At 36.5% G+C, this 26,263-nt stretch overlaps 1 protein-coding gene and 1 long non-coding RNA gene across 4 annotated transcripts in view; one reads left to right on the forward strand and one right to left on the reverse strand.

Moving 5' to 3' along the window:
• Positions 1–26,263, forward strand: part of GABBR2 (gamma-aminobutyric acid type B receptor subunit 2) — a 457,467-nt gene that overhangs the window by 108,138 nt on the left and 323,066 nt on the right. The gene's annotated exons all lie outside the window — the stretch shown is intronic.
• Positions 1,918–4,728, reverse strand: LOC146441743 (uncharacterized). Its single transcript, XR_014849520.1, has 3 exons — positions 4,685–4,728; positions 2,069–2,241; positions 1,918–1,983 (listed from the first exon to the last, which is right to left on the reverse strand). It is a non-coding gene; the product is annotated as an uncharacterized LOC146441743 (long non-coding RNA).

The following is a 26,263-nucleotide window of genomic DNA, read 5'->3' on the forward strand; positions in this document are numbered from 1 at the left end:
CAGCATTGACACATAAACACTTGACAAAAGAATGTAGTGTTTCTCTTTTTTTATAGCATTCTTCATCATGTTTATGTCAGTACAGTGAGTTTGTGCTACTTTTGCCTTCACTGCACAATTTCCATGTATTATTAGTTTGAGTAATGAAAAGAGCATTTAAACTAGTCTTTGGCTAAGAAGATTAGCTACTTCTATCTATGTGATGCAGACAGTCCCTCTTGAAGAGGCCTTTTCCCCACTGGAATATGACCCAATGCACCAAAAAACTGGAATCTTTGCCTTTTTGGCCCATAATTCACTATTGCAATCTTCTTTTTTTCTTCTTCTTCTTCTTTTTCCTTTGCTTTTCTATTTATTTTTCTCCTGGGATTGGAGGGATTTTATAGATTTTCTGTATTTGTGTTGTGCTTTTAATAGACAAAGTGTGTGAGGGAAAGACACCCCTTGAGGTTTTATTATATAAGGTGCAAACCTGAGGACATTCTGGTCCTGCTTTCAGGAGTTAGCTGAGCACATAAGTTTTGCTCACTTCACTGTATGAATGCCCAGGAGCTCCTGAACAGGAAGAAAACACAGGAGGTCTGACCTTCAGGCAGGATTTCATGTGAAGTTTCTCCTCATTTGAGAGAAGCTCTGGTGAATTTGGAGGGAGGCAGACCTTTTAGTTTGCAAATCCTCCCCTTGATACAAGCTGCCAGCAGGAGCCCTGCCATTATTGATGAACCCTCCTGAAGCTTTGAAGTTGCTGCTGGAGAAGAAGATGCACAGGGAGCTGAAACAGATCATCAGTGCCATACCTGCTAATTAGGCTGTGTGTCTCAGGGTGTGCAGGGGTGTATATGTGCACAAGGTAGAGCAGGCTTGGAAGCAGTTGGATGTTCACCTTTCCACTTAGAGATATGAATGTGACAGAAGAATTATTTTAGTGACAAAAGTTCTTTCACAGGGACCCTGGTTCCCAGTGCATTATTGCAGTTGTACCCTGGGAAAAACATTTGCATTGCTTTGCTGTTAATAGCAGAAATTTGGTCCATAAAGTTTAAATTGAAAATTTCAGAATATTTCCAGGCTGAGGCATGGAAAGAAGCACATCCTAAATTTCAAATGCATTGCAAGATTTAGTAGGACCTTCTTTCCTCTTCTTTTCACCGTCTGCCTAAATGTATGACATTGATTTCTCTGCTTTAATCTGTCTTTCTGTCAATTTAAAACTGGCTTCTATCCAGTGTTCATTTTTATTTAAATATGATTAGCTTTTTCATCTTGTTTGTCCTGGAGAAAACATCAAAATTACAATATATAGTTTAGATTTTGCCTTTGATCTAATGTCTAAGGTTCAGTTCATTACATAAAGCATGAATAAAGGTATTTTAATACAGCTCTAGAGTTAGGTCAGTGCAGTTCGAGACTGAACCCATATATTTATTCTAAACATGATTTGCATGTCCAGGCAGAAAAAAACCCCATATTACTTTTGTTCTTCTTAGCTGTTTGCACATATTCATTCAATCACTTTTGTTTAGTGTTGGATCAATAATATGAAATGAATGAGTGATGGTTTAGGGAACAGACACACACTGAAAAAGCAAGGGTGTCACTTTGCCATACAATATAATTTGTGCTTGGGAAAACATTTAATTCTGAACAGATTAGATAGTCCCTCTGTCTGAACCTGAATCGTCTGTTGAACAAAAATAAAATACATTAAAAATATCTCAAACACACAGTATAATATATAAGCATTGGGGTTTTTTTTGGTTTTTTTTTTTTTTTGCAAATACAAAGCCTTGTGTTTTAATGCTAACTCATGTTATTGGTAAAGTGTTTAAAATGTTCAGGTTAATTTATTATTAGAATAAATAATGGCTGTGTACTTGGTATTTAGGGATTTTTTTTCCCCATGTGCAATTTTTTATTGTCTCAGTGCTTGTGTTGCTGGATTTTCTTCAGTTGTTCTCTTTTTCTTTCCCGTTTTGTTCATGTCTATAAAAGAGGCTTGAAGTCCTTCCTCATGTGGCTTTTGCAGCCCCTCAGCTAGGATAGACTTGCCAGCTAGAATCTTACTTACGAAAACGTTTTGGTATTTCACCTTGCAGCCATTGCAGAGCTTCCTTCACTGCTACAAAGGGATCCCTCAGTGTCCCCTCAGGCTGCTATTTGCTGCTGCCATTTCTGGAGGGGTTTTAGGATGGGAGGTAGATGGGCAACTTTGGTTCCCATCTCTTCCTTCTCTTCTCTTCCCTGTTTTGATATGATAGGCAGACTTAAGGCTTGGTTCTTTGTAAAATCATTTGTAGTTCAGCATCTTCATTATGTTGAATGAGGATGACTGTGATAAACATCAGTTTCTTTTTCATATTTGAGGTTTTTTTGGGTTTTTTTTTATAGTACATTTTCTAGTACCTTTTCAGATGTCTGGGATTTTTTATCGGTCTACCACTGGACAATAGTGCTGCTTGATTTTGTTCTAGCATTGTGTTTTCACTTGATGTTCTCTGGGAAATGTCATACAATTTGTGGGGATATAGTTGTGTGACACTAATGCCCCATTAATGATATTTGTGAGTATTTGATTTATGCGGAGTTATGCCAGCCCAAAGAATCACCTTTTGATTCATTTATCCCATTGGTTTCATTACTCTGTGACTCACAAACTTGTCTAGAATCTCCTGTTGCTTAGTGGGAGCATTATTATAGTTTCTCAGTAATTGGCAGCACTGAATTTTGAGATACCTCTTGCATTTTCCCCTATGCCTGACTCTCTAAGAACTGTTTTTATATCTCTCTTTTAAAAGCAATCTCAGGGAGATCAGATACTAACTGGCTGCCCATCTATATATGGTTTTCCTCCTTCAAAGGTTATATTGATTTAAAGCTATTTTATTTCACTGAAAATCACTTTATCACTTTTTGGTTGATTTTTGGCAATCATTATTAATTTATTTCAAAATGCTCAGACTATAATATTGTATTTCTTGGACTATTGCAACATTTCAAATATTCTAGAAAATTGGTTTCAAGCTTCTTTTACCACCAATTCCCCAAATGTGGTTCTTCTGATTATTCTCACTCTACCTATGATTTCTCTAAATCTGGAATTGGTTATTTTGGTATGTTGTTTGTCAGAGTGACTACTGTAATTAGTTTCTTAAACAAGTAGCATTGAGTGTGCTCTACAAAACCATCTTGCTGGCCTGTTTCTCAGCAGCCTGCTTGGAAAGCCCTGAGGTTGTTTTCTCTCCAGTTCCTTTGGCCAGCCTGGCTTGAGAGGCTTTATGTGGAGTGGCACCCTCTGCCATAGCTGTTGCTGTCCTTGGAACACACAAACCTGTCCACAGTAAGAAGGCAATACTTCTCAGCAACTCATAATAGCTAACAACTAACAAATGCAACTTGACAACTAAGTCAAGGCAAAATTGACGTGATACATTTTGTTGCTTCATACTATGGCTCCCGCAGACTTAAATTCACTTCTTCATTCTCTCTCATATGAATGTTTTTCTTCATGTCGCTGTTCTAATACAGAACAAGGAATGCATTTTCATGTGGTAAATTAACCTGCTTTCCCCTGAATGCTGTTTGCCAGCAGTTAATTACTTTTTTTGAGGAATAGCCTAATTCATACAAATTCAGCATTAACAGCTCCTGGGCATAAATTGAAGAATAAATTAATGCACCAAGAACTTGTAAAAAGAATAATAATTTTCACAAAACTTTGAAATTTAAGTAAAATATTTATTGACCATTAAAAGCAGAAAAAGTTTAATTATGCTTCATTAAAGAAATAATTCAGTGGTGATATGTTTATAGAAAAGTAAATGCTAAGGTACAAATCCTCACATAAAAGAAGCTGTTCTAAGGGCATGATTCTCAAATTCACTGTGAGGTTCTTGGTATATGATTCATTTAATACTGAAAACTATGAATGACATCTGCTTTAATTTTTGGCCGTCTCAGTACTCAATACCTCTAGAACAGTTCTTGGGGACTTGTAAATCTTGCCACATGCATTCTCCAGGCTTTAGTTAAGTTTTGAAACAACTGGAGGAAAAAAAAGGCCAGTTGAACAAGTGTTAGTTATGTTTCAATTAAACATGAAGTGATTTGGAAACACTCTTATTTCCTTTAGTCTTAGTTATCACACATAGAAAAACCAGAATCTGAGTGTCAGAGAACATAGATATGATCAGCATAACTTAAGAAACTCCAGACTCTGTTGGAAAAGTGCTAATAATAGCATACAAAATTGTGGCTGAAACAATTTGTAGTTTGACTAAGTTTCTTTGTTTGGCCCTAGGATTACATAGGGAAGAGGAACATATTGCACAGCTCTTAAGCATTGACTTGTAATGTCATTTCCCTTTCCTTCTCATCACATTTAAAACTTGCAGCTATAGATAGCTTAAGTAGCTGAGTCTAAACTTATTTTTGTACTGGGAAATAGTTCCACAGTTGCACCTTTCCAGTCTTGTTGTATCTCTTCTTGGCATTCTGTGTTTTAATTCCAAACTGTAGTTGCAAATCATGATTTACTTTGATGTCTTGTTTTGCCTTGATTTCATTCATTTTTGGGAGATTAGTAGCTTGAAATTTCTGAACTCTGTGTTAAGCTATAGCATCTTCTGCTCCTAATTCTCAAAGTAAAGGAAGGCATTTCCCCAGTGTAGTCCCCGTTTTCCCTTACCCTTCAGAAGTCCATTAGACTTTGTTATCCAGTAGACAGCCCATTACAATCTGGTTAATAAACTACAGCAGGGTTGGCAATATAACCACTGTGAGCTTTGTTTGTGTTATGATGCAACAGTAAGCTAGGAAACTTCTGTAATTATTTATAATTAAGCTACTGTGAGTGCACAGTGTGTATCAGGATGTGGATTCATTATGTTGGTTTGCTTTCTGAAAGTAAAAAGATTAGTGGCACAGCTTCTGAAAGGTTTGTTTAAGTCCTTCAGTATTCAGATAAGGGAATAAGTATGCATATGATTGGGGAGTGACAGGTCTCCAGCAGTTCAAAACACTGCATGAAGTGCTTGGGAGCTCCAATTTTGTATTCATTTTAAACACTGTCCTCCTGACATAAATCAAGATTTAATTTGTTCCATTAAAAATAAGCAAGTTCTTCATCATAACCCTTTTGAAAAGCTTGTAGAAGAGTGATGACAGTCTCAATCTGCAATAGCCTGCAATTACAAATCAAAGGCTGGATGCTTTTCTGCATTTGTCCAGCAGAGGCCATGAAGATGGTCAAGGGTCTGGGGCACCTCTTCTGTGGTGACAGGCTGAAAGAGCTGGGGTTGTTCTGCCAGGAGAAGGGATGGCTCCAGGGCCTTATAACAGCCTTCCAGTACCTAGAGGAAGGTGACAAGAACGCTGGAGGGGGTCTTTTTTTAGGAGTATGGAGAGATAGGACAAGGGGAAACAGCTTTAGATTGAAAGAAGGTAGGTTTAGATTGATTATTAGGAATAAATTCTTTGCTGTGAAGGTGGGGAGGCACTGGAACAGGTTTCCCAGAGAAGCTGTGGATGCCCAATACTGGGAAGTGTTTGAGGTCTTGTTGGAGTGGGCTCTGAGAAACCTGGTCTATTGGAACATGTCCCTGCTCATGAAAAAGGATTTGGAACTGGATGATCCTTAAGGTCCATTCTAACCCAAACCATTTTGTGATTCCAAACAAACTCACAGATAGGATCCGCTAATCTATTTGGGAGTATCTGTAGCTGGAAGGAAAAGATCACTTCTAGGAAAGTGGGATACACAGGTATCCTTGCTAGTAATGGGCTTTTTCGCTAAAAAGACATTCTTGTGCTAAAGAGATTATTTTCCTGATGTCTCTCATTTAATTTAAACAATCAGTCAAAAAATTTGTTTGGTAAGCAAATTTTAGCTGCTTCTTTTCTCAAGGCTCTGCCTGTCTACTGAGACAAGCAGAGTGACTGAGCAAGCAATAGAGATGATCAGTATTACTTTTAGCTCTTATTAACAATATGAAAATTAAATAATAAAGCTGTGTAGCTACCTATACATGTATGTACCTATATATGTAGCTACCTATATATGTATGCATATACACACACATATATCTATTCAGAATTATCTAAAACTGTCCTCAGTCTTTTTAATGGCTCAGTCTATCACTGGTGGGGCACTGGCATGTTTCAGATAAATGTAATTGCATTCTCCTACATTGCATCACAATTAATTCTTATTCAGAAATATGGTTGACATGTGTAAGTGGTACTGCATAAGCAGCCTGCTTTGAAATTTTCTTTCTGTGACTTTCTGCTCTCCAGTTATTTTGCCCTTCACCTGTTTTGTATTATTCTGCTTTCTTGTGAGAAATTAAAAAAAATAATCTTATTTGCAAATCTGAAAGTGAAGGAAGGGCCAGAACAAATAGTCTACTTTTATAGAAAAATCCTGTATGTTACTTGTGGCTCTTAATGCAGGAATCCAGAATTACAGATTGGGGACTGTAATCAGACCAGCCTGGAAGAAATTTGTCTATAGAGACAGAAATTTAAGAATAATTTTTGTCCAGCAAATTTCATTCTGTCTCTTCAAATTTTTGTGTCTAAGCTATTAAAATTCAGTAATGTTGCAGCTGCCAAATCTGCTAATGCTTAATGACATTAACATTAAAGTTGATTATGAGTTTTTTGTGTTGTCGGTGTGAAAACTCTTGTGACCGATGTGATTTTTGTCCTTGCTTTTGGAAGTCTGTCTGACAGTGTGATAAAATCCTGTCTTTATGCTGGTTTTAGCTTGGGAGGAAGTGACAAAATGCAGATGATGGTTTCTTTTCTTTTTCTTTGTTAGAGCAAAGGGCAGAATAATGTGACAATGGGGCCCTGAGTTTCGCTGCCTGATTACTCACCTTTATAAATTGAGACCTCAAGCTATAGTTTTTGCAACTATAATAATCATAGTGTCACCTTATACATAGGTTATACTCAGGGTGGCAGGAGGCATATCCTCAATTATAACACAGATCTTCCCTCATAACAAATGTGTTTCCACTGGCTTGACTTGTCTTCCATTCACTGTCCAGTTGTTAGATCACAACAAGAGATCAAGGATTCTGCAACTTAACGTTGCTTTAAGAAAAGGTATGTAGGTAAATTGCTGTTTATTTTTTTAAATAAATCATTGAAACAGAAGACAACAAAACTGAGTAATAATCTGTGTACCAGTAATTCTTTGCATTGCTCTTTCTTTTAGCCTCATTCTTAACTTTTCTCTTTCCCATTGCCACAAGCAGTGCTAGGAGGGCTCAAAGGCAGCACTTTGCCAGTTAGTCATGGCTTGCACACTGCTCATTTGAACAGCAGGTGTTTATTTTTATGTCCAGAAGTCCACGTTTATTTATGCAGATGAACCAAGAGAGGGTGATTTCATAGCTAGTTCAATGGTCTAACTGGTTATGTGAACAAGGAAAATGAAACTTTAAATGTTGTTGCCCAATATTCTAGTGTTTTACAGGCAGATTATTATAGTATTATAATCGCCTTAGAAAGGCAGCCTTGTGCCTCCAGTCATGAATGAATTCACACAGAATATGACATTCTTAGTGTAGTTGCAAAGGGAAGAGGTCACTGGGCAGTAAATCTAAGAATTAATGTTTACTGAGAATAAGTGATTGAGAGTGCTACTTTGGAAGTCTTAGCTGCCTGTCCAGAGACTACATAAATCCTGCCTGAATGTTTCCCCCAAAACCTGAATTTATAAGAAGTATGCTTCCAGAAAGCAAGGGTAATATTATTGCCTCAGCTCCCTAGATGAATAATGAAATGCGCATCACTTGAATTCTATAGAGCTTCAGAATTGTTCATGTATGAAATGAGTTTTGGTAACCCCCACTATACGAGGACACTTCAAGGCCCAGTATCTCATAAACTTACTATCAGACTCTGCCTTTGATCCTACACTGCATCAGAGTAGATATGTCTCTTGTTCTACATCTCTTCTTGGTAGCCAGCCACCTCCATGCTATGCTGGGTTCTGGCATGAGGGGTCCCATCCCAGGTGATACAGCATGTGAGTTTGCCAGGAGTTTTGACTGCAATTTCTACAGTTATTATGAAAAAGTAAAAATAATCAGAAGAGGGATCAAAACAAATGTCACTTTTCTGAATTGTCATTGAGATTGTTGTGGCCAATATCACAGTTTCTGGTTTTTTACCTCCTTTGCTTTTGGCCTTTGAGGGAGGCAATTCTGTCTTGCCAGAAAACATCAAAGGTGCAGTGAACTGTCTCAGATGGTCATGGCTCAGTGCTTACACTAGTGAAATTAATTTCTAGGGATTGGAAGTGGTACCGTCTCAGCTTCTTGTTTGGTGATACAAAGGCAAACTCTGTGTGAGTACCTGGTCTCTGAAGAGAATGGATGGATTTCTATTTATCTTTGGGTGCTCTAAGCAATATTTATATGGAATAATATGCATATCCACCTTTCCAATTTACCTGAAAATGGAAGGGTGTAAAAGAATGAAGTGTGCACATTGCCAGAGAATGATTTAATCTCAAGAGCATGGAGTTATGAAACCTGCTGCTGAAGCCCTGCGGAGGGTGGGATTTCAGATACACTCCTCGACTTGGAATGGCTCATTGCTCTAGCTCTAAGCACCCCCATGCCTAGCATTCCTGATGTGTTTGAATCACATCCTGAGGCACTTAACTCTCCCTGTGTGCTGTGCAGTGAGCTTAAGAGCCCAACTTTGTATTCCATTTCTCTGAAAAAGCACTGATGTTCTCAGAGTATGTGTTTGCCAGGTATTTCTGAAGCCATGCCTGTCTTTCATCATACTGCAACTGCTCACTGTGTTGAATCACCATATATAAAACTGCAGTTCTAATTTTAACATCACAACTGACTTCTGTGGAAGTGGCTGTAATGAACAAAATGAAAAGTTATTAACCAAATCCTTTTTCCTGCTCTGCAGTCTAATTGTCATCTGGAGAAATCTCTTCAGAGTTGTAATAACAAGTTTGTGGGCTCAGTAGAGAGGAAGTTTCATGCTTCTACTGAGGTTTTAAGCCAGTACTAGACTCTGAAGACCAACACACCAACTGGGGAAAAAAAAATCACCCTCATGGAGATTTTGCCTGATTTTAGGAATGCCTAAATGTATAAGGCAGTTCCTTTTTTTCTCAGATGTCTTCAGGTGCTGGATATGCACAAATTTACTTTTGTGAATTCTATTTAGCTTTGCTCCAATCGATGCAGGTTATTATCACTTAGTTGCAGAAATAGGCCTTAACACAATGCACTGGTTTTAAGATGTTTCCAGCAGATAAGATAGTAAAGAGGTTGCTGGTGTTTTACTGTTAAACAGCCAGAGGAGTTGCCCAGAAGTTTGAAGGTTCACAGTTCTCTCCTGAGACAGTCAAAATCACCTCAGAGTACCATAACCAGTAGGCTATGGGGTCACTGTCCCTCACATGCTCTGTTTTTCTGGTCACAAAAACCTTTTCAATATTTTGATGTGCACTGAGGCACCACTGATGTGAAGTAGGAGACCTCATGGTGTAGTTGGCACCCTGAAATTAGGGTGATGATAAAAACAGTCCTAGTTCCCTCCAGACTTGAGGATAACTTGGGCGAGATTCTCAGACACGTGATGTGGCTGTTGGGGATGATGGTGTGCAGAGTTGGACTCGATGATCCCCACTGGGACTCCCCATTACCCTAGGCATTCAAAATGTTCTAAAGAAGCCCTGTTTTGTGTGTTGTTTTCTGCACCACCATCGTTTCCAGTTCATGTTATAAGGAAGCTAAATATGCTCAGAGTCCAAGGTGCTCTTCTGGGACCCAGCTCCCACAGGCTGAGTTCTGCAGTATTTATCTTGTATGTACTGGGATACTTGATTTCACCTATAACTGAGTTTGTATTCACTACACTACTTGAAGTTACCTTGTACAAGATAAACATACAGTGAAAACAAGAACAGAAAATTATTGATTGTAGCTTAGGGGTCATTTTCAGAAATTCTAGATATGTATAGAGGAACAATCCATCTCTGTTCCTGCTTAAAGAGTGTATGACTGATCTTGTCAGCTTTATTTTCTTATGAAATTTAGAATGTGACATTTGGTATGTCTGAACTTACATCCACGTAGAATACTGTCAGTTCTTTGGAGACAGTTCAGGATAGGGCACTCAAATTATCTGTCTTACAGGAACAAATGGCTGGAATGGAGTTTTTATATAATATGAGAAATCTTCAATTTAAAGAAAAATTGTTGGATAACTTTACAAAAGTCCTTAAAGGGGAAGAATATTTTATAATTGTTGGATAACTTTACAGAAGTCCTTAAAGGGGAAGAATATTTTATAATTTAGATACTGATTCCACTCAACTTTCAGAATTTCACAGCAAGTATTTCCAGAACAGATCCCAAGAACCACTGTAGTGATTCTTCATCACTTTAACACACAGATCACAACATTCCTTGTTTAACAAAAGCTGAGTCACGGCACAATATATATGAAAGTACTCTAGAGGTACCAAAAATTTTCATCTTCTATCTCTTTTGATTCTGTACACAATCTAGAAATACATGGTGTATATTTTTTCAAAACATAGACATTAATAAAAACTAATTTAATTTTAATGTTTTCTAAGGTTTCTTCAGGAAAATTGAGAGACTAAATATTTTCATTTTGAAGAAACATATCTGTGTATGGTGATTCCTAGATCCTACTTTAATTATGCACTACTTTAATTATGCATAAATAATTATGAACCTCCAGATTTTTTTTTCTATGGCCATATCTTTTTATTTTGATCATAAAAAGTATAAAATTCTGCTATATGAAAGTAGGATACAACATGCAGATCAGAGCTAAAAATATTGATGTTTTCATTAGAATAGCCATAATTTGATTAAATTGCTAAAAATTAAAATCTGATGCCTGTCAATATTTATAATTCTGTATTTTTATTAGGCTATATAACTTTTTCTTGGATGAAAATGTAAATTCTTAATAATTTTCTATGTAAACCAGTTTTGAAATGTTCTTCTCTCAGGCAGACATAGCTTAGTATTGTTGGAGGTTACAAATATCATACATTGATATCTTATCTCTATTTGACCCTAAGTTTAATTTTTCTTTGAAAATACACTTGAACTACCCAGAGCTATAAAAACGGAGACTGTATTTGCAGTGCACAGATGAGATTTCATTTAAGTGTGTTCTCTGCTTTTAGCATAAACATGTTTCCTTCTCAGGATGCTTTAACATTAGAGCACGGGATCTTCTGAGTATACAGGCAAAAAGGTTTTCTTTAATGTGAGAGTGGTCAGACATTGAAACATGTTCCCCAGGGATGGTGTGGAGACCCCATCCTTGGAGATACTTGGTACCCTTGGCCTCACTGCTCTGGGCAGACTGTAAAACCAGCAGGTTGAGTCTGAGGAAGGTGATCCTTCCCCTCTTCTAGAGACATCTGGAATGGTCTGTTGGTGTCCAGATCTGGGCTCCTTGGTACAAGAGAGTCATGGGCATATTGGTATGAATGTAATGGAGGCCCACAGAGATGGTTAATGGATTGGCTATGAAGAGAGGCTGAGGAAGCTGGGACTGTTCAGCCTGGAGAAGAGGAAGTTTGGGAGAATCATGTCAATGTGCATAAATACCTGATGGGGGAAGTGAAGAAGGCAGAGCTGGATTTTTCTCAGTGGTGCCCAGTGAAAGGACTGGAGGAAATGGGCACAAACTGGAGTTCAAGAAATTCCATGTCAATGTAGGGGTGACCAAACCTAAAGAAATTGCAGAAAATCCATTCCTGGAGATAGTCACAATGTGACTGCACAGGGCCTTGATCAACATGCGCGAGTAGATCTTGGTTTGAGCAGGGAGTAGACAAAGTCCTGTATTGTCTTCCTACCTCAGCTGTTCTGTGATTTTGATAATGTAACACACAGTCTTTATTTTGATGATTCTTTCTTTTTACTGTAGACTAAAAAACCTGAAGTAATAGCAGTGAAATTCCACTGACAGATTGAAATCTGTATAGGTTCCCTTATCAACTAAAAATGATGAGCAGATTTTATTTTAATCTTGTTTACTTCAGTATGCACTTATTGTTACTGGTTTGTTTTTGGTTGTTTTTTTTTTTTTCCAAATCCTCCTTCAGGCTTTTAAAGCAATAACAATGAAACAGAGTGCTATACCCTCTGAATATTGAATTGAATACGACTTGATGCATAACTATGCATTTTTCAAAAAACAAATTCTTAATAGCACAAACAAAATTGTTTGACACTCCTTTGGGCAGGAAGTTGGAGTACTTGTTTTTTTCTGATTCTGAAATTACTAAACCATGGTACTTCCTATTGAGTTTAAAAGACTAAAGATGGTTTATCTCTCACACCTGTGAAAGGGCTGTCATTCTTGGCAATTGCCACAGTATTGAAACTTTTCATTTTAGCTTCATGTATTTCTAGATAATAGAATAGTTCTTTGCAGGGTGCTCTGTCTTGCCATAATCACGTTTAGTGGTTAGTAAAGTGTTAAAGCTACTGTTCTAAAAACAAAGTTCTTGGGCCTCATTGTACTTTACCAAGCAGCTCCAATAATCAAAAAATATGACAGTCAGTAAAATTTAAAAGACCTTTCAAAAAATCTTGTCAAGCCCAAAAGACAAAAAAAGAGAACAGGCAGACATGTGCAGGAATAGTGTATTGGAACAGTGTCTGCTTTCTGTCCTGAGCAGAGACTGAATAAATTGTATGGCTTCCTCTCCACTAAAGCAAGGATGGAAATCATGGGGAGATACATCAAAGATGGTCAGAAGATCACTGCACTGAAAATAGAAAAGGAATATAGGGAAGAGAGAAATTGTATCTATTTTAATGCGAAACTATATTTTGCATAGGGTCAAAACGTTCTTTACTTGGTTGCACTTGAGTTTCAAACAAAAATAGCTGTAATTCCTCATCTATAAACATAAATTAAATTTTATATGTTATTGGCTCCTGCTGGAAAGATTGACATGATTGGAGTGTTAAATTCTACACTCATAACCTCTTTAAGAAAGATTAAGTGGGCAAAATTCAAGAGAGAGCACTCAAAAATAGCATTACTTGTTGCAATGTCAGTGACATCCTGAAGGAAAATGAATATTTGAAGGATTACTGTCAGATTAGAGAAGTATGAAGCCTGTAATCAGTATGAAGTTATTACCTGATGTTTGCAGAAGACTATTAGATCACAGTAAAAAACAAAATACAGATCTCAGGATGTAGCTAAAATATATACAGGGGAAAATGAAGATTCATGATAGAGGACTTCAGTCTGGATGACATATGGTAGAAATAGCAACTTATTGAACAACAACAGCAAAGAAAAAGGACTGGTGAATGAAGATGCTTATTTTTAAATTAGCACAGTTTATAATTTGAGTTGTTTAGTAATGTTGCTCCGTATCCAGACATCTACAGGTTGTCATGATTATAAACCCAAAGAAATGGAAAACTAACTGGCATACTGGATGACATTTAATGTAAACAAAGGAGGAAGTGATAACAGTTGATGGAAATCAGAAGGTAGGAACATTTGGAACATAAGATCTTGAGCAGTCTGATATGATTAGGTCTGCTCTGGGCAGAGGTTTGTTCTTGGCAACCTCTGGAAGTCCCTCCCCACCTAAAATATTCTGCAATTCCAGGAAGACAAAGGTGAGGAGCAATAAAACATATTTGAGTAAATCAGGAGCCAAAGATATCTGACAATGATACCAGCTAGGTGTTAGGAGGAAATAGTATTTTCAGTAACAAGGTGTAAACAGTAGAAGTGTTGCTTGAATATTTGTACTTTCTATGTCTGTTTTGGGGAAACAGATGACAACACAAATGCTATAAGCTCTTCTGCAGTAACCTGTGCAAATGATGGTTAGGTGTTTTCAAAAAAGATGTTCTAAATAAATTTGTATTTAATTTTTCTGACAAACTGATCAAAGAACCTTGTGAGTGTTTGTCATTAATGTTGTCTTGGACCACCAAAGAACTTCAAAGGAACTAGAAGGAAACAAACCCTGCACTGTATGTTAAAAGACTGTAAAGGATAGTTTGAGTTGATACAGGCTAAAGTGAGTCCTACAAAATAGAACACATGATACAGATTTTTAACTTATACTGAGCAGACAGAGGTAAAAGAAAAATAACACTTGGATTTATGAAAAACTACCACTTCTTACTTGGAAACTCAAGTTTCCAAATCAACTCCTCTTGGAAATTATAGTTTCGGTTGAGAAAAACCCCACATGCTTATAAACTGAGTTAGTTGCTAAATAATAGAGGCATTTACTTTTGAGAGGTAGGGGAAGTATAAGTAGCAAAACCAAGTCACTAGCACAGAGGGATCTTGATTAGTGAGAAAACAGCATGTCTGCATAGATTTCATATTTCTCTCTTCTGGAACATTTCTATTCTGGAAACTGGTGTTCCTTAAAAGAAATCCAAAACACAATCTTGGTAGATAATTGGTCTGTCAACACAGTGTGCTGCCACACTCAACAAAACAGCATTCTTGGATGGGCAGGCAGACAACCAGGAGAATTTATAGAAGGTACTGTGTCTAGTCCTGGTACCTGTACCCAAAATTTTCACAGAACAGCTATGCAAATAGCTAAAATGCACTAAAAAGGTCTCTATGATAAGATATTCCAAGAATTTTGTTCAAATGCTCAGACATATGATAGTGAAATTTTTTCTTCTGAACTATATAAAAGCTTTTGAAAATCACCTCAAATTAAAAAGGAAAATATCAGAAACAATTCAAAGTGGAAATAAGGCTAGAAATAAAATATACATTAACAGCAGATACTTTTAATATAACAATTTACAGAAGCTTTCATTCAATTTTACCTTGCTAGCAGTTAAAGAGCAAATGTTTTACTAAAACTAAACTGTAGGTTAAGGAAAATGCAATTCAGGGTAGTGCTTCAGCAAGCCATGCATAGGAGGTCACTCTAGATCCTCAGAATTGTTCAGTCCAGTCTCATCTACAAGTTGGCTGAACACATAGAGGAAAACTGAAGTGTTATCGTTTCTAGTATGAAAACATGGAAAATGACATTTTAGAAAAAAATCAGAAAATCTTCCTTGGATAGTGGAGAAAGCTACTTACTGGCTTAAATTGAGGGAAAAGTATTAGAAGGAAATTATTCTTCTGGAAATTGCATGAAGCATCATTGTAGTGGTATTAACAGTTCATTGTACGCAAGATAAAGTAATTGCAAAAAAAAAAAAAGAACAACCATGATTAATAAGTTCTTTGCTCAGTTATTTTAATAATTTGATAGAATTTTTTTTAGTCAGAAATCCACATTGAAGAAATCTAATTACTGTCCTCATTTTTGAGTGTAGTGTAGAGGCAGGCAAATGTCTGTCTTCCGGTAAAGAAAAAATATATGGCTTTTTCAATAAAAAAAGTATTTTTCATTTGCAACTTGAAAATGTGTTCATGTAAAGATGGTTTCTGGGCAAAGATAGGAAGGAAATAGTACTTCCAATCACATTACCTTGCAGGGAGATGAAGGAGTTGTATAAATGTATTTTTTACTTTGTTCTTAAACTAAACATAAATAATCTTATAAAATGTTTGAACACCAGCTCCTTAAATCACATAAAAACATAGACTCTGTTTCCATCATTAGTAATTTTTCAGCTTTTGTATCATGAAGAAGAGCTTGTCTCTATGTCCTAGGGCATCAGACATGTAACAGATTCTTCTGCAGCTGTGAAGATATGGAGTTGCCCTTTCAGGAAAATTGCCCTTGTGCTTTTTGTCTGCACCTGGGCCCAGCTGGCTAGGAATCAATGACAATACTTACATCAGCATTCTAGTTCAGGTCTGGAGTGGGGTTTTGAAATCAATCCTACTGTTGTCCCCACTTACCGTGCTTCGGCCCTTACCAAAGGAGCTGTTTGAGTGCTGAAAGGATGATGCCTTCTGCCATCACCTGTGCCAGGCAAATATTGTTTCTGAATAGCTGTTGGGTTTCTCTGCTTTTTCCTTCTCTATCTTGAGAAGCCCAATGAGTCCTCTTGCAACCAGAATCCTGAATATTCATAGAGACAAGACGTGCGACCCCATGGGTGGAGTTATCACACAGCTTATCCCATTGTGCATCCAAAGCTTTCCACATTCTTACTCTGGGCCTTTAAAACTTTCATTGAAACTTCTGTTTTCTAGAAGTTGAAACTAATTTATTTGCAGAGTGCAAAATTTTCGGGTCAGAAGGGGCAACTACAACATTTAGTTTGACATGCAATTAAAACTCTGGCCAAAATTTTTCAGCCACTTTTCAGCAATCTTTGTACAGCCTAGTAATTTATGGCTAAGCTAGACTGAATCTTTATAAAAGACATCCATTTTTGATTTAAAATGTTCTACAGAGAATCCAGCATACCCTTAAGTGAGGTGTTCCATTGATTAATTGCACTCACTCTGAAAATATTTCCAGTCAGACTTTGCGTAGCTTCAGTCTCCAGTCATTTATCTTTGTGCCTTTGTCTGTCAAGAAGCTGCTTGCCACTGAAAAATCTTTTAATACATAGGTACTTACAAACTGACACTTTGTTGCCCTTAGGAAAATAGTTCTGTAAAAGCAACACACAATTTCAAAATCCTTTAAAAGAAAAGAACCCAAAATTTAAAGCATTGCTTTATTTTCAATTCTTTCCAATTTCAAGGTAATAAGAATTTCTTTCTATATAGTATAGTTATGCTGAACTTTCAAGAGTTGGAGAGAACTTTTTTACCAAAACATGGCCATGAGTTGAAATGAAACAAACCTGATATAGCATTCCTTTTTGTTACCACAGATGTCGTCATTTTCAAAGAGATACAACATAGTTATTTTAATTTTTTAAATCAGTTTTTTCTCAGAAAATCGTTCCTGTTATAGCTGCTGCTGAAGAAAAAAGTGTTTTTTTTCCCCAAATGATGAGAACAACCTAATGGGAACTGCAGAGATGGTAGACCCAAACTTTCCAGCCTAAGGTGTTCAATGGTAGGACAAAAGGCAATGGATATAAGTTGGAACATGGTTAGATGTAAAGAAACTCATTTTATTTCTCACCATGAGCAGAGACTCAAAGAGGTTCCCAGAGAGGTTTTTGAACCTTTGTCCAAGATGATGCTCAAGATTTAGCTATACACAACCCCGGGCTACCTCATCTAGAAGACCCTGCTGAAAGCAGGAGTTGACCTCTTTGATCTTCAGGGTTCCCCTGAGTCCTGAATTCTGCAGTAAAACACCACAAGTGGGGCTACGTGAGTGTTTCAGCCTTTCTGTCATTGATGGAGGTTGACAAGATCTTCCTCCTCCACCTGGTCAAGAACTTGTGTGAAGGTTGTTGAATTGGTGTCTTTGAGATTTGGAGAACATCCCCACAATTGTATGGTTGGACCAACTAAGCTTCATTACTTCAGGCAAGAAGGCCCAAAACAGACAGCAGGTCCCTGTTTAGCTACATCAGCTATGCATATGCAGCATGAGAAACAGTGCTTCATTAAACTGGTAATCTAAACTGGCAGCTTTGTTGTATGCAACAGTAAACTACCCATGTACCATATTGCTGATTACCAAATCTCAATTTCACAATTTTATCTTTTGACAATCAGTCATATTGGGGTGGATGGTGATGCCCGAAAGTAATTACAACTTTTTCTGGTAATAAGTAAATTGAGGCATGGAATTTGTATTTATTAAAAATTACACAGAAAGACTACACCAAAAACCATGAAACAGAACTCATTTTTAGTCACTTGACATTTGCCTCCCACTTTTCTAGCCATTAAAAAATATTGCCTGTATCAGAAAAGCCAATGTATAGGCAATGCAAATGAATAGCTAAGAGAAAAATGAATCTCTCATTCTAGCGCAGTGTATTGTGACACAAAATTTAAACAAGTATTATTATATTATCTAATTCATTCCATTTAATCAAACAGAGGATATACCTATCTTTGTAATTTTTCTATAAATAAACCATGAAGGCTGGAAATTTTTAAGTCAGGGAAGCCAAGCTGTCAGTATTTGAAGTCAAAGTTGTCTTGAAGATTGTACTCTTTGATATGCACCTGATAAAAATAAAGCTGTTATGTAAGGTGCTGATTCAGTGAAGAGATTAACTACATGCTTAACTTTTTAGGCACTACTGAACCTAATAGCTTTCAGTAAGTACACATATGCCAATTCAAAATTATTGAATGAGAAGAGTCATTGTCATCATTAGGAACATAAATTCATTTCAGCACTACTGATCATTAACAATATGTCTGGTGGATTGGCTCCTTGGTTTAATTGCTTGTTTTAGCAAGATCAAATATTTCAGTAGTTATGGACTTACAGCAAACTCGTTTTCAAGACTTTTCAACTCCCTGTAACAGTGGGGGGTCATGCAAACATGGTATTTGATCAAATATGTTTATTAAAAACCCCAACAGAGTTAAACTCCATTAATTGCATGACCTCTTTTTCTTTGTGTTCTCTGTCCATGGGCAATTACGATTCTATGTTTCAGTTAGTTCTTGTTAAACCCCTGTTTTTCTCCCTCTGTTTCTCCCATAATCTTCTCAAGATCACTATGAATAAAACTAAGCTAGTATTTACTTCTCTTTTTCCTTTTACACTTTTATTACAGTGATTAACATCCTTCTTTTGCATAATATTTTTTTATTTGTATACGGAAACAAAAAGTGGTAACTTTTTTTCTGAAAGAGACTTTTCTATTTTCTTGTAGTAGTCCAAATTGAAAAAGATATCAAAAAATCACAATGCCTATATATTTTTAATGTGATTGCTATATGCTGAAAGGGTGTGTGGGGTTTTTTTTCTGGTTTTGTTTGGTTTTTCTGTGTTTGTTTGGTTATTGTTGTTCTGGGGATTTTGTTTGTTTTTGTTTGATTTGTCTGAATCTGCTTGGGACATCATAAAAAGAGAAGTAGAGTCTTTCTATGTTGGTTATACACAGTTCTGTGTACGTGGAGAGGGAGGGAGTTTTGTTTTTACAAAGAATTATCTTCCAGCTTTTTGACTAGGAATTGTTTTGCTTTGAATGATGATGTCTACTCATGAATAAATTGGTCAGAATATAGTAATGCATACATGTGATTTGAAGATCTTTCAAGCAATTTGTCAATTGAAGTTTTAAATACAGATACTTTAAAATGTAACTAAAGTAATTTATATTCTGCTGCACCATGGCATCAAATTCTCTGATAGCAACTTGTGTGTTTTGCAGTAGTAGCCAGTGAATTCCATAGAAATATCAATTTATTCTATTGCTAAGTAATATACTTCTTTTTCCTCATTTATGTCCCTTCCAAAGATACCAAATATGACTCACACTCAAAATAATCAACAAATTTTATATTGGATTAATATTTTCAATAAATACTTCCCTGTGCCCTCCAAGTGGTATGGCCACATCAGACACAATCCCTGTCTGAATCTGCTTTTCTTCATGTGCCGGAGGAGAGACTAAGCTTGAAGGCCTTTAGAGTAGCTTTTCTTCATGGCTTGGACAAGTCTGTACTGCTGCCTTGTTCATTAAGTAGCTGCAAGTCTGTGGTGCAACATGCAGTGTATGAATCTCTGGAACAAATAGCTCAAGTTGTGTGGCTGACACTACTGGCCAATGTTTCCAGCTCTCTCTGTTCCCTCTGCAAGCCTAACACTAGTGTTTGTTTGCTTACCATCTTTTTGAGCCACACATTGTAATCCAGTTAAAGTGCTCAATGGGCAAATCTTCCAAGAGTTGGCTGCAAACAGGAATGGCTAATTGCTTTCTCCACGTGAATTAGAAAGGAAAAAAATAAAAAGTTTAAGCTAACACCACATTTTTTCATTTTTTCAGGTACGTATGAAAAAGATTGAAGGTTTGCTATCAGCAGAGTAGTGATGCTCTAGACCTACCTTTTATTAAGACCCTTGTAATGGCAAGGGACTAGATTCTCACTTGAGAGGTCCCATCCAGTCTATGTGCCAGCCAGATAGTGAAATCAGAAATTACCAAGTCAACATAATAGAAAAAGGCAAGGAAAGGCACTTTTCAGAGCTGCCATTTTAGCAAACACATTCAGAGCACACATATCAATTTTTGCTACAAATTTAGTCTCTTCACTGCTATTTAACTTCCTTGTTGCCTGCTGATTTTAGTGTGTGATTACAAGAAGGAGAGGAATTAGGTACCTGCTGAGCTATAGTCCAACATTATGGAACTTAATTTTTGATGTAAGAGGAAATTCTGGTGCATCATTCTGTGACAGATGAATTGTGAAAGGAAATTCTTGTGATCTTTAAAACAAGAATACCCCTTTTCATACTGAAGGCCATGCTAAAAGTACATTCAAGCGTTTCATGCTTTTGGTGTTCTTCATAATGTTCATTTTTGCCTTTTTCAAATCTTTTCAGGTTTTTCTATAGCTCTTGATGTCAGTGCTTTTCCCATTCTTTATTATGGTACGTTTTTTCAAGTCTGATTTGCCTTGAACATCTCCCACATGTATGTTTGGAATTCTAAGGTCTAGAATTCTTTAATGGAAGAGAAAGGGAGTTTTACTGATGTAGTACAATGGTGTAGAAAGCTTACTTTGTAATAAAAGTGGTAAAATACATCCTAACTTTATATACATTCTGCATATCAACCATAAAGACTTACAAAGATTCAACATGAGTGACTTTGAAATCGTTTGGGAAGTCTTGGTAGATGAACTGAGCCCAGGATTGCACGGTTTTAATGAAGCAAATGGAAGAAAATATAAAATACAGAAGGTGGGTTTACTTTTGACTCCAGCCCAAGTAGAACTACTGGATTATCTGTAGTACCTACATTGCAGAACTCAAATATTAAATGTATTAGAAGTCCTTAAAATTTATGAAAATGGTGCTGTGTCTCTCTGGGAACATTTTGGCAATTTTTCCCATGTTCTTTCTTCAATCTGGTTTCTCAGAGATCGAAAAAAGGTTTAGAGAACTTGATTTGTATGCAAGGCATTGATTTACAATGTTACTGACCTTCTCCAACTTAGCAGACAAAACTTAATGTGATCCCTTGTCAGCTACAAAAATTCAAATGTATGTATGGGGAGACATCTTCTTTTTGTGCAAGGGCCAGCTGCAGTTTCCCTAAGAGTTGTGTGAGATTTGCTATGGCTGGAAGTTTCCTGAGCAGTGCGTTCCAAGTGAATCGCGGGAGGTTGGAGGTTGGTGTGGGTAGTGTTGAGCGACCTTCACTTGTCCTTCTCACACAGTGAGCTGGGTTTGGGGACCTTTGGTTCTCCTGCAGGCCTCATACCCTGTATGATAACCCTGTAGGGACTGTTTGCTACCATGCGACTGATGGAGAGAGGTGAAAGCTAGATGCTATAAAGGGATATTTGTTTGCTTGTCTCTTCCCAATGCCTTTTTCCCCCCAGTTGTTGTTGGGAAAAACAGTAAAGAAGGTACATTGCTCCTTGTGCTTCCTGTTGACAGTGTTAGGGGCTTTTTAAACCCCAGTTAGAGTGGCTCTTCTCTGTATCACTTTCTAAGGGCTAGAGATAAAGAAGAAAACTGTCCAGACCTGCTAGCAGTCTTACAGACCAGGGCTTCACTACCAGTAAATTATGTACCCTGTAAGGGGGAGATTTAAAAGTGTCTCACTTCCTCTGTCAGTTTTCAGCATGTGCCATTAAATAAGCTGTTTGGTAGCTATTACAGGAAGGTTAGGCAGGTATTGCTGCTCTTTTCACAGTGAAAACAGAACACAAAAAGGGCTTTGTTAGCAAGCGAAAAGACTGAAAAAGGAAAAGCAACTTGCTAGGAAAACAACAGCAAAGATAATGGATTTACTTTGAAAGAGTTTGAAGTACTTCTCAGTAAGTTGTTTTATGATGTATAACTTTACTGCAAATAAAATCAAGTTGGAAAAGTAGCATTATCTTCCTTCTGACTGCTTGGGTACCAAAGATAGTCATCATTTTTATCTTGTATTTGTTTTAGTGGTAGTGTACTTAGTATATTTATTATCTAGCAATGTTTATTATTTATATATTTATTATCTTTTATTTAGTATTTTTTTATCTTTCCACTAAGTTTCTAACTACTTTTTACTTAATTAAATTAATTCAAATTATATGTTTTTCTCAGTGAAAAATCTACTGCTCATGTAAATAATTAATGAATGCTTAAAAACACACTCAAATTTCCTATCAAATATTTTTTTGGCACTGTAGAGTAAATCTATTTTATAGAGTGAAATTCTGACAAATAGACATTGCCTTAGCAATGCCATAGCTTCTTATTTATTTAAAGCAAGCAAATATTTTTTTTTTGAAAAGCAAGCTTATCTTTTTCATATTGGTTTTATTTTTTCATGTTAGTTTCCATTGCTTAAATTTAAAATATTTTCTTGAGAGCAAGGCAGCATGTGTTTAAATGAGATGTTTTCCTTTTAGCTTTGTTGACTTTTTGCAGAGCAGGCTAAAGAAATGTGGTGTCTGTTGTTTGGACCAGAGAAATACTTCACCTGTTGTGACATTAGAATCTCCTCTTTAAAAAGTGCCAATTAATTATTTTTTTCTTCCTGTTTTCAGTATTAATTTATGGGAATGTTATTTAATTCCATTTATTTTACCTGAAGTGTTCTCACCTTTTGAGACTATGTATTTAACTGAGGTGATGCTTGAAATCAAAGGGTCAAGTTATGGTAAGATCCTAGTAAAGGAGGAAACCTTTGTTGATGTGTATGTTTGAGAGTTTTTAGGTATTTAGTTATCTTCCTTCTGGTTCAAGAAAGCAAAATACAATATGCCTACTGTGGTTTGTACATTAAGACTACTTAAAAGTCTTCAGAAAAATTAGATCTCTCTCTTTAGCTCCACAAAGTTTATCATACTCTTGCATTTTTTAATGCTGCTAAAATTATTTGGTTTTAATCAATTAAATAAGAATCAATGCAAATAATAACAGATTTTTATAATCAGCTAATTCTGACAGCCTTTGTCTAATCTAAAGAATTTAGAAAGATTTTAATTGTACCTGTTTTCAAAAAGTGCCATGTAAACACTAAATTAAGTAAAAAATGTCTATAGGTTGAGAATCCCATACAGTTACACATTTTTCATGTATGAAATTATTGAACATGTTTTTCTCTTTTCTTTTTCTAACACCAAGTTTTACCTTGAGAAAGTACATTTGTCTTTTTTACTCAGCCATGCTTTCAGGTGACAGGTTATTTATGTCACCTTGATTCAAACATCTTATTTGTTTTCAGTGCTGTAGCTTAAAACTTCAAGTAGAAAGTCTCCAAATCTGGTATCAAACATACCAATAAATACTCCCTTGACAATCAACACTTACTTTACAAACAAGTTGAGCCCTGCTTTTGCTGCACTCCTTTCAATAATCAGCAGAACTTTGAAGTCAAGAAAATTTTTAGCTTAGTGTCAATTGAGGACATTTATCCTTGTCCCTCTGCAACACTTAGTTAAGGTTTACTTGCTGGAATTCCTTTGATTTTGCAGTCATAAAATAATTTCTTTATCAGTGTCTGTCATTCAGCCCTTCGGTAGGTTAGAATCAAAATGTGCCTTTACCACTACAGCTTTCCTCATGGTGATATAATGCATCTGAAAGAGGCTGGCTGCTCATTCATGTTAAATACTTTCTCAGTTTCTCTTTCTTGCTTACTGAACAGTTGTCTGTGTTAGTAGGCAATGTTGATTGATCTCTGACTGGTGCTGTCAGTCAAAAATAAATTTGATAACAAACATTATAGAATCCACCCATTGTTGCACCAGCAACATGTCCCATGAAGCAGGATTTTACAACATGTTCAGCAAACCCACACCTGCCCTTTTGTATTTTTCATTACAAGTAATAAAATTTTCTACTTTCTCTCCTGCATGTTGTCTCATCAAAGATAAGAGTATTCTTTCTCACCGTTATCTCAACTTGCCCCTAAAAGCCAAGAGCTTATTATGCCTTCTCTGCTCTTGTAGGTTCCAGACAAGAAAGTTTGGGGTTTTTTTCAGAAGAGCATGTTTTACTTGACTGGATGCCCAGAACACTGTAATTTGTAATTTAGTTTGCACTTAACAAAAATTAAAATGTTCTCCTTCATTAGAAGTTGGTACTGAGCACATCCTCAAAGGAAGGCCACCTCTACCTTTGTACACAGCCTGGGACCTGTCCATTTTTTACCCATAACAGATTTCCCAGTAAAGCCAATAGAAAGTTTTTAAGAAGCTAAAGTAAGCAATAATATCTAAATGTACCACCAGTATCCAGAATAAATGTCTCAGTGAGACTGAATGTCACCAAGAACTGGAAAGCCAATTTTAGAGCTGCTGTTTATTGTCTCTTTCCTGGCATTCTTAGCATTTTCTTTCCAGTTCATCCTCTGTTTCTCATTTACTTTTCCCTTCTGTGTTTTATTGCTTTTGAGAACTCCCAGCTGATCCTCCTGTGCTTCAGTTCCACTTCCTCTCACAACTGCTTTCCAAAATAGGATCATTGAACAGTTAATGCTGGCACTTAGAATGAGTGAACAACCCAATTAGATTAACTGAGGGTAGGGAAATTCACGTTTCAGACTTTTATTTTCTGCCAACTCAGGAAGACAAAAGAACATCAAACAGCTCCCAAGTTCTGCCAGGCATAGCAGTGCAATGTATAATTGGGACCATAATGTCCATGCTGGTGATGATGTTGCTGTTTTCTGCCTTTAGGGGATAAGGACATTTGCCATTTGTTGAGGAAGAATTAAATGTAAGAAATGAGGGATTTTGGCAGATTCTACCTGTCAGATTTTGGGTGTGAATAAATAAAGAAAACTATTTAAACCTTCCTCAGAACAAAAGATATTAACCAGCTCTTCTGCTTTTCTTTGTGGACATTGACTTATTCATCCATACCTATCACTAGCTTTCCATGGATCAAGAATTTGCATTTTTGCTCCTGAGTAACACAGGATATTAGAGAGAGAGAGAGCCTAGTCCTGGTGCTTGCTCTTAAAAGGCAATAAAAATGAATTTTTTGATGTTTGACTTTTCTATTATTTAGCCAATGTGGTTGATATGTAGGAAGGTGACTGTTTCCCTAGCAAAGGGCTGTGGGGGTGCTTTTTTTCCCCCCTCACCTTCCTAATCAAGATGCCTCTATTTCTGTGGCATTTTTCAGCTGTAGTACCACAAAGTTATTTTTTAAAGCTTTAAGACACAGTTGTTATTAAAGTGTTTTTAAAATATTATTAATTTTATATATATTCATGTGAGTATATATATATATTTAGGTTCATGTGAATAAAACACACACACACACTCCTCTTCCTCAGAAAAAGTGAGTGCTGTCAGTGTTAGGATTTAAAAAGTTTGTGTTTCAGAGATGAATCCCACTGCCACATCATTACCTTACTGGTTGGCATAATTTGTTTTCAGTTTTCCTCCTTCCCCTGACTAGTGATGCTAATTTTCAGTGCTACCCAGCGTACAGACATAGACTAGTCTTCCAGAAGTTTTGCAATGAATGTAATTTGCTCTTTCCATTGCTTCCTATTGGCAGATTAGAGAGAGATAGGTTTCCCAGATGAACCTCTGAGATGAGTTCTTACGTTTGATGGTTTGGTGTTCTCTGTATGTTATTTTTGCCTTTTGCCACTTTTGTTTAGTCCCTCCCTCAGTGAAGGAGATGGCACAAGTTATTTCTGCCTACAGCAGTCCCTCAAAAGTGCAAAGTCTGTTTATTGCCCAGGGTTTTTTTAGTTGTCTTTTATTTGTGCAGCAAGGGAGGGATACACAACCTTAGCACACACTGCTGTTTCAGCAAGTTGCCAAACACTGTTTGATACCTAACTGCCTCTTGTTTGCTCAGACCACTTTGTCAGTAATTGCCTCTAGGTTTAGCTCTGGTTGTGAGTCAAGAAGCTAGTTAGATTTTGAATTAAACCTTCTCTCTCACTGTAATTTGTATAAATATCAGAATCAGTGGTCCTGGAAAAGTGTTTCCCGTTGGAATTTTTCGTAGTTGATATATTTACAATTTTAAATTTTTTTACACGGCAGGATGGCATGTGAGTCACAATTTCCCTTCCCACACCTTCTTAATTTAGTTTTCAAAGGGTGCCATTGAAATTTGTCTGCAATAATAATTTGTTACCGGCATAGTGTTTTGTTTGTATGAGTATTTCTGTGAGTTTGTATCACTTTATAAATCCTAAACAGACCTTAACAAACCATTGCACTAGAATTCCTATAAAGCGATTTCTAA

The sequence above is a fragment of the Lichenostomus cassidix genome, chromosome 2, assembly GCF_008360975.1.
Source record: "Lichenostomus cassidix isolate B80296 chromosome 2, HeHo_3.0, whole genome shotgun sequence".
Classification (NCBI taxonomy): Eukaryota; Metazoa; Chordata; class Aves; order Passeriformes; family Meliphagidae; genus Lichenostomus; species Lichenostomus cassidix.